Source organism: Aotus nancymaae, unplaced genomic scaffold (genome assembly GCF_030222135.1).
Source record: "Aotus nancymaae isolate 86718 unplaced genomic scaffold, 86718_ANA_hifiasm-v0.15.2.pri h1tg000030l, whole genome shotgun sequence".
NCBI lineage: Eukaryota > Metazoa > Chordata > Mammalia > Primates > Aotidae > Aotus > Aotus nancymaae.
The window spans coordinates 17227430-17238913 of NW_026988443.1; the positions used below are offsets into that span (position 1 = coordinate 17227430).

Genomic DNA, 11484 nt, shown 5'->3' on the forward strand with positions numbered 1-11484 from the left:
TCACTTTCTTTAGGTTGAGCTGTTGTACAATCTATGTTAATTTTCTTTATACTCTTTGAAAAAAAATAACTTATTGGATGCCTTACATGAAAATTTAGAGTAGAATAATCTTTGTGGAAATAAATGCTGAAAATTAAAAAATTTTGGCAGATATCATAAGGAAGAAAATCTGCAAGAGTTTGAGAGAAAAAGGTGAATTAATTTAATGTTTTGTTTTCAAATTGTAATAACTATTTTTTGTTGTTGTTGTTTTGTTTTACATTAAAAAAAAAAAAAAAAAAAAAAAACAGGGGAAAGTGCGAACGCAGTCCTCCACTACCGCAAATTATGCAGTCGAGTTGCCCACATTTCAGGAAGTCGCAGGGGTCAGCACATCCGGAGTGCAATGGATAAGACTCGCCCTAGGAAAACCGCCTTCATGATCACGGTATCTCCCCTGCCAGGTAAGTATGTAATAACTATTTTGAACTTGGATTCTATGTAGTTCTATTGTACATTGACCAATGTTTGTACGGGATTATGGGCAGAAGAAATAGGGAAGGAGGCAGAGAGACACACGAACACTTCCTGAAATCCATCAGCTGCCAGAACTTTGGGTCACTTTACCTCATTTTTTCCACCCTCAAATCTGAGAGTTCTCTTGTTTCAACCTTAAGCAAATCCTTCCAACCTGGTCATAGAACTGTGATGCTTTTGTTGCTCTTAACAACAGTTAGATTATTCTTATACTTAAGTTTCTAGTTTCTAGTAACTTCCAACTCCTCTAATTCTGCTGCAAATTTCAAGTAATTAGACTACTTGTCTATATACAGCTATTTTTTTATTTCTCCTTTGTGTTTGTGTGTGTGTGTGTGTGTGTGTGTGTGTGCAGGTGTGTGTGATTTATTGTTGTTAAACACATAGCTCCCTGGAGGAAATAGAAGCAAAAAACAAAACAAAACAAAACAAAAAAACTGCAAAGTGTGTTCTAGAGGCAGCAATAATCCGCCAGTTCTCTCTGACCACAAGAGTAAATTCATGGATGAAGTGGAGTCATTAAAAACTCCTAACAATACTTGTGTTCTTTTAAAGAAATTTAAAGATACTCACATTTCTAGTGCTAATTTTTAAGACTCTGGGTGAGTCTAATGTAAGATGAGAAAAACACTCACTTAAGTTAGTTGGGATACATATACAATAAACACTTTTTTAATAACTTTTTAAAATTAAACTTAAAGTTCTAGGGTACATGTGCAGAACATGCAGATTTGTTACATAGGTAACCACGTGTCATGGTGGTTTGCTGCATTCATACCCTGTCATCTACATTAGGTATTTCTCCTAATGTTAGCCCTCCCCAATACCCCCACCCTCTGCTATCACTTCCCCAGCCTCCCAACCCTGACAGGCCCTGGTGTGTGATGTTCCCCTCCCTGTGTCCATATGTTCTCATTGTTCAACACCCACTTATGAGTGAGAACATGCAGTGTCTGGTTTTGTGTTCTAGTGTCAGTTTTCTGAGAATGATGGTTTCCACCTTCATCTATGTCCCTGCAAAGGACATGAACTCCTCCTTTTTTATGGCTGCATAGTATTCCATGGTGTATATGTGCCACAGTTTCCTTATCCAGTCTATCTTTGATGGGCATTTGGGTTGGTTCCAAGTCTTTGCTATTGTGAACAGTGTTGCAATAAACACACGTGTGCATGTGTCTTTATAGTTGAAGGTTTTATAATTCTTTGGGTATATACCCAGTAATCAGATTGCTGACTCAAATGATATTTCTAGTTCTAGATCCTTGAGGAATCCCACACTGTCTTCCACAATGGTTGAACTAATTTATACTCCCACCAAATAGTGTGAAAGCCTTCTATCTTTTAACTCTCCATGTTATCTCAGGGAAGCTATTTCTTCTGCTTTAGACTGTATATCTTCAAAACATTGACCTATTTCAACTCCCCACCCCCACAGTTTTCCTAACGTAGAAAGTATGGTCTGATGGTCTTCAACTTCGATTGATTTAAGAGTTCCAGAGGCCCATAAGGAGTAGAAATTCATATGAGGCTGATGTGGCATGAGCAGTTGAGTCCCGATGCCTCTAGAAACACAGACAGCTCTTTTTAATAATAAGTATATATAACCCACATAATGACGCTATAATCCATATAATACCATGATACGTAAGTCCCAGCCTGGAATGCAGATGAATTTTCCTAAAGAGAAATACATGATGGGATCCTTTCCCCAAATTCATTCAGTAAGGTACTCAAAGCCACATTCCTCTTCTTTTCATTACCTGCCCCAAACAGCCAGAGGCCTCTGTCTTTTATCAATGATTTTATTTTAATGTCTCAGTTACTATTATAGATTCTTTTCTTTCCATTTTTTTCCCATGTTGCACATGAGCAGCCCCTGTGAATTTCTCTGCTCTATCTACTTTCCTACAGTTTCTTTCCTCCTATCTGTACAACAAGAACTTACACAGACACTAAGCAAAAATTTCAAATGTTCTCTGCCATTGATAATGTGGAAAGAGGATGATTGTGAAACTCCATAACCACATATATGTGTGTGTGTATATATATTGTAAAACTCCATACACACACACACATACATGTCTATTTATTACATATATATATATGTATGTTTTTAGCCCATAATTTGGAGCTTTGATATTGCATTTTGTTTAAGAATCATAAGGAGCAAATAAAAACAGTTTGAAAGTCACCATATCACATTATTTTAAGGGATGACAACTATAAATATTTATTTTATTACAAAAATTCAGCTATATGGAGGGTATAAAATCGAGATCAAACCAAGGAAGAGGGAATAAAACTATTTTCTAAATGCAGTTTCTGGAAACGACAAGAAGTAGTTTAACACTGTTACTTGGTGTTCTTGACACTGATTATTGTAAAGTATTTTGAAATATACCTAAGACATTTAATGTATTATCTTGGTTCTCCTGAACACAGAGCCGAAGACAAGGACTTGGATGCAATATGGAATGTTTAATTGCGAAGTGGTCCTAGGAACTAGTGTAACCGGGGGAGCATACTCAGCTCCCAGTTCAGAAGAGGTTCTTGGCCTCTCTAACCTCCTAAAATGGGGAAAGGGACACTGGAGATGTGGTGAGTTTGCCATTGGAATAAATATCACGGACCCAAAGAGTTTTGCGGAAAGGCGATTTATTAGACAGAGAAGAGAGAGACAGAAGACAGCTCCCAGGCTATGGCGGAAGGGGATCCAAAGAAGGAATCATACAGGTAGGAGCAGCTGAAATTTTAACTCTTAAATTATTCCCTCCCCATTCACGTTCTTGTCCAATGAGAGGAGTTATTTCAAACTTCCTCTGGAGTGATTGATCTGTGACTCTGATATCGGATTGGCTACTTGGTCCACAACTCTGAGTTACAGAGCCCCCTCCCCCCAGAGCTTTCAGCGGGATTTGGGAACAAAGAACCATACCTGGCTTTTCCTACCTGGCTCTAAAGTCAGACAAAGAGCTTTACATTTGAAACCCCTCTGGTTCCTGGATGGAGGCGTGGAGGAGGTGCTCAAAGGAAATCCCTGCATTTGAAACCATGCCCCTCTAGGACCCAGGAAGAGAAGCTTCTATGACACAGTCCCTCACTAGGACTAAGAGAGTGGAAAAGTGAGACAGAAAAACAGAAAAAGCCAAGAAAAAGGTGCATTTATTACTGAGGTCAATTCTGTGGTTAATGAGGGCTTGATAACGTCAGGACTTCCCGAGAAGCACACAGAGCCTCTGGAATTTCTCTCCCGAAGTAGAGGATGTAGAGGCGTTTATCCAACAACTTTTGTCCCTCTCGCCCCCAGCCCACTCATCGTAGATGGAGTGACGCCCCTAGGAAGATGAATGCTTCTGCACTGCATGCTTTCAGAGTCTTGCACTTTTGAGATCACCAAGTACTGGGAATGCCTGGATATCTTATGTAGCATTTTAAGGTTTATAAAGTAAGAGTAACAGTCTAAAGAGCTGTGTGTTTTTAAGTACCACAAAAAAGGAAAGATTGCAGTATGTAATTACTAATGTCTGCTCTGGGTGCAAGGAAGGAAAGTAGAACCAGTGCTTTGATGTATTGGCCTTTATGAATTGTCGTCTTACACTCCCATTTTAAAGATTGTAAAGTACAATTATGTGCCGCATAAAGTCGTTTAGGTCCACGGCAGGCCACATATATAACAATGGTTACATAAGATTGTAATGGTAAAATGGAGTTTCAAAATTTCTATCACCTAACGTTTACTATACTGTAATTTTTGCTGTTATTTTAAGTTGTGTTCATATATAATATGTTACAAATTAAAATAACAATATATGTGATTAATATACAATATAAGTATATTATTATTGAGTACATATATTTATAACAATATATATTTATATTTATAGCAATATAAAACACTCAGGTAAGTCCTTCAGGAGGTATTAATATATTATATATTAATATAATATATAACAATATTAAAAACAGACTCAGGCAAGTCCTTCAGGAGGTATTCCAGAAGAAGGCATTATTATTATAGGATATGACAGCTCCATGCATGTGATTGCCCCCAAAGGCCTTCCGGTGGGACAAGATGTAAGGTGAAAGACAGTCATACTGGTGATCCTGATCCTGTGTAGGCCTAGGCAAATGTGTGTGTGTGTGTGTGTCTTAAAGAATAAAGACCTAAAAAAAATATATTTGTGTACACATGTACAATTTGTGTTTTAAACTAAGTGTTATTACAACACTCAGATATTTAAAAGAAACTTAAACATTCTTGAAGTAAAAGTGTTATAGTAAGCTACATTCAATTTATTGTGGAAGAAAGAAAAATTTTAAAAATAAATTTAGGGTAGCCTAAGTGCACAGTGTTTATAAAGTCTTCAGTAGTATTCAGTAATTTTCTAGGCCTTCATATTCACTCATCACTCACTCACTGATGCACCCAGAGCAACGTCTAGTCCTGCAAGCTCCATTCACGGTAAGTACACTATACGTGTGTACCGTATTTTTACTGTACCTTTTCTGTTTAGAGATGTTTACATATATGAATACTTACCATTGTATTATCATTGCCTACAGTATTCAGTACAGTAACATGCAATACAGGTTTGTAGTCAAGGAACAAGAGGCTATACCGCATAGCCTAGTTGTGCAGTAGGCTATGTATACATCTAGATTTCTGTAAGTGCAGCCTATGGTGTTTTTACAATGACAAAAATCACTTAACAATGCTTTTCTCAGAATGTATTAAGCAATACATGATGGTAATATAATCATTTCTAATATAATTGTGAGTTCACATAGTTATTAAGAGCATGGATTAGAATATAGATTCTTTCTTAAGCTAAATAATGAGGTTTAGAAGGAAATAAAAAGTAGATAATGACTGTTTACTTAGCAGATTTGTGGTAGTATGATACATAATAAATAGAAAAAGTGGGGATGGTTAATGAGTAAAAAAAATAGAATGAATAAGATATAGTATTTGATAGAACAACAGGGTGACTATAGGCAATAATAATTTAATTTTATATTTTATAGTAACTAAAAGAATATAATTGGATTGTTTGTAACACAAAGGATAAATGTTTGAGGTGGTGGACACTCCGTTTACCATGATGTGATTATTATACAATGTATGCCTTTGTAAAAATATCTCATATACCCCATAAACATATATATCTACTGTGTACCTACAAGAATTAAAAAATAAAAGACTTTTTAAAAGCTAATGCAACATTGAAACTCGAAGGCAGCTATTACCAGAAATGATGAAAAACAAAAAACCAAGAAACAAAAAAAACTCCTATTGCAAAGTTCTCGTAAATCAGAAAAGCATAGCTGATATGAAATCAAGCAAGATGAACCATACCATGTCTTTTTCAGGGCTGTTGAACAAGAACTGCCTGCATTTTCAGAGGAGAATCTTGGCTAAGATATGCTGGAAACAGTGCCATCTGCTTGTCCATTGTCTAGATATAGAAAAAGGACTTTAGTTAAAACTCATTTGAAACAGAAAAGCTAAGGAGGTTTGTTGCTGCAGAGTGTGGCAAAATTGAGGAGAACAAAATGCATGGGCTGCTTCTCTGAATTTTGCCTGAGGTCCGTGTCCTAACTAATGACCAAGTCTAAGTACAGAGTATGGCCACAGCTAGATGACATGTACATTATGGAGGAATCTATTAATGGATGTGAATATTTCTTTTTCTTGTGGACTCAATAAAAAAGCATTCTAAGTATACTTCTGTGGCTTAAAATCTGTAACGAAACCCATCAATGCCTATTGCTGGGGGAAAAATAGCCTAGTTGAACTAAGAGCTACACTGAGCATGAATAAAGAAAATAAGTGCTTAACTTCAGGTGAAGCTAAACTATGCATGGCAGCAAGTACTCTGAAGATAGTGATGCTTACACTGTGTCAAGAAAGGTAGTCCCTAAAGTAGCCTAGCCTTTCTCCTTGCATCTCCCACTCTGGTCATCTGGAGGGCTCATTTTATGCATAGAATATCACATTCAACACCCTCAATCATGGGGATAAATTTACCACAATCATTCGGAAAAATCTACTATCAATGGGTGCCATATTTCTGATGCTACTATTGGCATAGGTTTAAAAGGCTTGCTTATCCAGGAGTTAAATATTTAAAAAGGGAATTAATGCATTGTTAGATTCTTTAAAACTAATTTCCCTTTAGTAGTCAGAGAAAACACAATGCTAATATATATATATATATGTATATGGGAGGATTTTCCTTAATAAAATATCTACCATTTATGTTCATGCTTTCTTGATCTTCAAAGTTTTTCAGACTTTAGTTTGAGACTTTAAGTTTTGCAAAATTGAATTAGCATTATTTTTGCTGACTTATTCACAGAACATTTGCAGAAGCATATGGAAAAATAATTTGTGGACTGTAAAGCTCAAATGAAATAAAGCAACTAAATACTTTTTTACAGGTTGGGGTTTAAAATTTTAATGTCTATCCCTCTATCTGTCTATCTATCTATCTGTCTCTATCCATCCATCCGTCTATTCTAGCTATCTCTCTATCTATCCATATCTATCTATCTATTTATCTTTTTTTTTTTAGATGGAGTCTCGCTCTGTCACCCAGGCTAGAGTGCAGTGTCACAATATTGTCTCTAAACTCCGCCTCCTGTGTTCAAGGGAGTCTCCTGCCTCAGCCTCCGGAGTAGCTGGGATTACAGGCATGCACCACCACGCCTAGCTAATTTTTGTATTTTTAGTAGAAACGAGGTTTTGCTGTGTTGGCCAGGCTGACTTTGAACTTCTCAACTCAAGTGATCCGAGTACCTCGGCCTCCCAAAGTGCTAGAATGACAGGCATGAGCAACCATGCCTGTCCTCTCTCTCTCTCTCTCTCTCTCTCTCTATCTATCTATCTGTCTTCCTTCTATCAACCTCCCTATCTATTCTATCTGTTTATCTATCTATCATTTATATTTAATACACACCTGTTTCAGACTAGGCTCCTCCATAAACTCTATAGACAAGAATTTGTTTACTTCTCATATTTGTCTGCAAAACATCTGATTAAAATGGGGAGGCTTACTTTTAGTTATTTGCCCAAGGTTAATCTGAAATTTGAACTCTATTCTTCCAACTAGAGGTTCAAATCCCAAATTTGAACTCTAAGCTTCCAAACTAGAATATATTTGATGTGGTGACCGATATCACAGATTGAGGTTTGATTTGCCAGTTTTATAGGAAATTTGCACTTACAAAATTTTTTAATATAAGTTTTCATCCCACAGGGCTTGTCACAATCCTACTCTTTTACTCACCTTACCAACACTCAGATACATGACATTTCTAAAACAAAACTACAAGGCAAACGTTCACTGCAAAGTAGAGCAGAGATGAAGATATTTAAGTTTTTTTTTTTTAGCTGTGTGGAATGCAGTGTTTTAGTGCTTTATGTTTTTTCCATTTCAGAGCCACTGTTTATACACAAAAATCTTGGAATACTCTTGTTTTTATTTCTTCTGTTGCAGCTTTTCTAGGAGCACCACTGTCTTCCAAAAACAAGTAAAATTACTAAGATTACATTAATTTGCATTGCATTACATAATCTGTTGAGAAAATTGAACGTTTATAATTTTTAATAATTTTATCAAAAATATAATGGTCTACATATCAAAGCAGAGTGATTTTCCAGAAGATCCACCTTATATGCAGAAGTATAACATGTAACTCAGTCCTAGTTAATCTGATTATTGCAACCTCCTAACCATAGTTCAGATATGAGCATGTGATCCAATGACAGTCATTGAAATTTATTAAAACTCTTCCTTCAATTTTATAGGAATGATTCTTACAGTTTCTGGTGCAATTATTTAAAAGCATTTAAGCTAGCATTACTATAAATATTTTTTACATAGTAAAGGGAGCCAAGGGAGAGAAACCAGTCCATTATAAAATTTTTCCACAATATTTTATCATGAAAATACTTGTACATAGAAAATGAATGAAATTATTTTACAGTGATCACCAGATTACCCACTAACCAGATTCTGAAATTAACAGTTTATATAGATTTACTTTTCCATACACCTAATTCATCCTTTTGTCCACTCACAAATCCATTTCCATTTTTGATGCATATCAAAATAAGTCACAGACTACTTCGATGACATTTTCTAAGTCCTTGCATCTATAATACAAGGCAGAATTTCTGCCAGAATTTTAGTTACATTCGTCAATAAATTCCCCCTTTTACTGAAGCAGTTTGATGCAAATGGCATAGTGAGTTTTTAAATTAACATAGTGAGTTTTATAAATGGCATAGTGAGCTTTTAAATTAATAGTTGTACATAACTGTTATTGAGTTGTTTTCCTCCTTCCTCCCACCCAGTTCATAGAAAGTGTGAATAAAGAAGAATACCAGTCCAAAATGGTTTCCATATTCTGTTATTTGTGCAATGACCCTCACAACACATTCCCATAAGTAATTATTGGAATATATAAAATTGTTTTCAAATACCTTTCCACTTGGTTGAATATATTTTCATGAGCCAATACTTTGTCATAACATAATGAGGAATATTTGTTGTAAATGCTTTTAGTAAGTGTTCAACTGCAGAACATTTCCCAAATCACTGAAAACATATTTTGGAATTGCAGCAGTTACCAGAGTCTGCTAATGAGGATAGAGTTTATGCTGTAAAATTTTCAAAGCTACAAATCATAATTGGATCATGAAGAGATCGTGAAATATCAAATATTATTTTAAGTGACTTCTAACAATAAAATTACTGCCTGGGGATTTTCTCAGTATGAGACTTTGAAATCTTTTTGCTAAAATTCTAGCCATAGAGCTCAGATAAATACAATTTAAAGTTTTCAGCCAATATTTTAATGTTTTGAATACTTCTATATTTCTTAATAAACATTTTATAAGCTTTCACCACTGATGCATTTTAAGCATATGAAGAGCTTACATAGTAATTAACATAGCACCCCCAGTGAAAAGTTGGAAGGGTTATTTTAAATAGTGCAGATATTGCCAAAGCTATCCAAGTAAAATCAGAGTAAATGAATGAAATCTTCAAATATTCATTAGGATTGCCAGATATAAATGTCTGGCAGAGGTCATTCATGCAATCTTTTCTATTTCTTTCTTTATCTCTAACTGAATTTCAGTAAATACAATGTTAATGAGCCTTTGTTCATGCAATTATATCGTGTCTTTCGTTTAAGTAGGTGTTGTGTCTTACCAAACCAACAGTTAGAGTGGCCTCCAAAACAGTGGCAGGGTAATTCTCACAAGGAAGTGCTCTCAATCTTCCCAGGAGGGGCTGGTTGGGATTCCAAAGAAAGAAACACTAAATGTGAAGGTGATCAATCCAAAGCATCTATTAGGCGAACTTACTTACAGAGGTGTTGCGGCAACCCTTGCAACGGGACAATGAAAGACAAGGGGTGCTTACCTAGGTAGGTCTACAGAGACAGAGTTAGGGTGTGGGGTCTTCATGAGGCTTAAGGAATTTTACTCAAAGGTCTGTTTCTTTCAGTGTTTTTTGCAACAAGTTATATGCCTTTATCAGTGCTTGGGAAAGTTCAAGACTCCTGTTTCGGTTCAGTTTTTCTGGGGAAAAAATCTGTAGCTATCTGTGTCACAGTGTGACTACAAGTCACTGTGTGATTTTCAGTGGATACAGAAAGAAAACTGGGGGGACTGGGGATCCTACAGTAGTTATCAATATCAACCAGGGTCTTTTAATCATAAGCTGTCCCTTTCCATGAAGCTTAAAGATGTGTTGTACAGTATTGATAGATATAATACATTTTCTGTGATATGTGAACACCATGGAATACTATGCAGCCATAAAAAAGAATGAGATCATGTCCTTTGCAGGAACATGGATGGAGCTGGAAGCCATTATCTTTAGCAAATTAATGTAGGAACAAAAAAACAAGTATTGCATGTTCTTACTTGCAAATGGGACCTAAATAATGAGAACACGTGGACACATAGAGGGGAAAAACAGACATTGGGGCCTAACAGAGGCTGGTGGGTAGGAAGAGGGAGAGGATCAGGAAGAATAACTAATGGACACTAGACTTAATACTTGGGTGATGGAATAATCTGTACAGCAAGCCCCCATGACACAAGATTACCTATGTAACAAATCTGCACATGTATCCCTCAAGTTAAAATAAAAGTTAAAAAAAAGAATTAATACATTTTCATATGGTTATTATTTAATGCTTACTAACTCTGTATCAGGTAGTATTTTAACTACATGTCATATTTTATTATTTTCTTTTTTTACTATGATCTTATAAATAATTACTAATACCCCAATTTTGTAGATGAGGAAACAGGTAAAAAGAGCTTAATAACTTACTCAACTTCATATAAAAACTGTGACCTATCTGACTCTGAAGACAATGTTCTTTAAAACTTTGCTTTTCAAATGGGAAAACATTAGGACCATTAAGAAGATGTAAACACCCCAGATGCCGAAGCCACTCAGTGTGAAAGACACATTATTTGATGTTCAAGCCAGACCCTTTCTGCCTGTGATCACATCAGTCTCCTGCAGGCACTGATGTGATAATGTGGTCATCCAGAAGCTCCCCCTAGTCCTTAATGTAAAATTAATGCCCTCTAATAGAATTCTACACATTATGTAGAGAACTGGAGGACCCTTTAAATATAGATGCAGACACTCAGGAACCTAGAATGTGGTTTGAAAATATTTCAAAAAGAACTATTCTGAAGGTCAGATAAAAAGATGCAAGGTCCCCTGAGCATCAAAAGTCCTCAATCAATGGGAGATGCTCATTTTTAGTGTTTTAATAATAGCAGCCAACAACCAGGAACATTTTGCTGGCCAGTCTTTTGTTCTTTTGAGTCAGACAATTGAAAGGCTGAGATTATTACAATGTCTTCTTCTCTACCTTTGTAAACTTATCTGCCAGATGCACAGCTTTGTGACCTTGAAATATGGTGAGAGA

At 35.8% G+C, this 11484-nt stretch overlaps 1 non-coding gene across 1 annotated transcript; it reads right to left on the reverse strand.

The window, feature by feature from the left end:
• Positions 1-287: 287 nt before the first annotated feature.
• Positions 288-451, reverse strand: LOC135277332 (U1 spliceosomal RNA). Its single transcript, XR_010344946.1, has one exon. It is a non-coding gene; the product is annotated as a U1 spliceosomal RNA (small nuclear RNA).
• Positions 452-11484: the final 11033 nt, after the last annotated feature.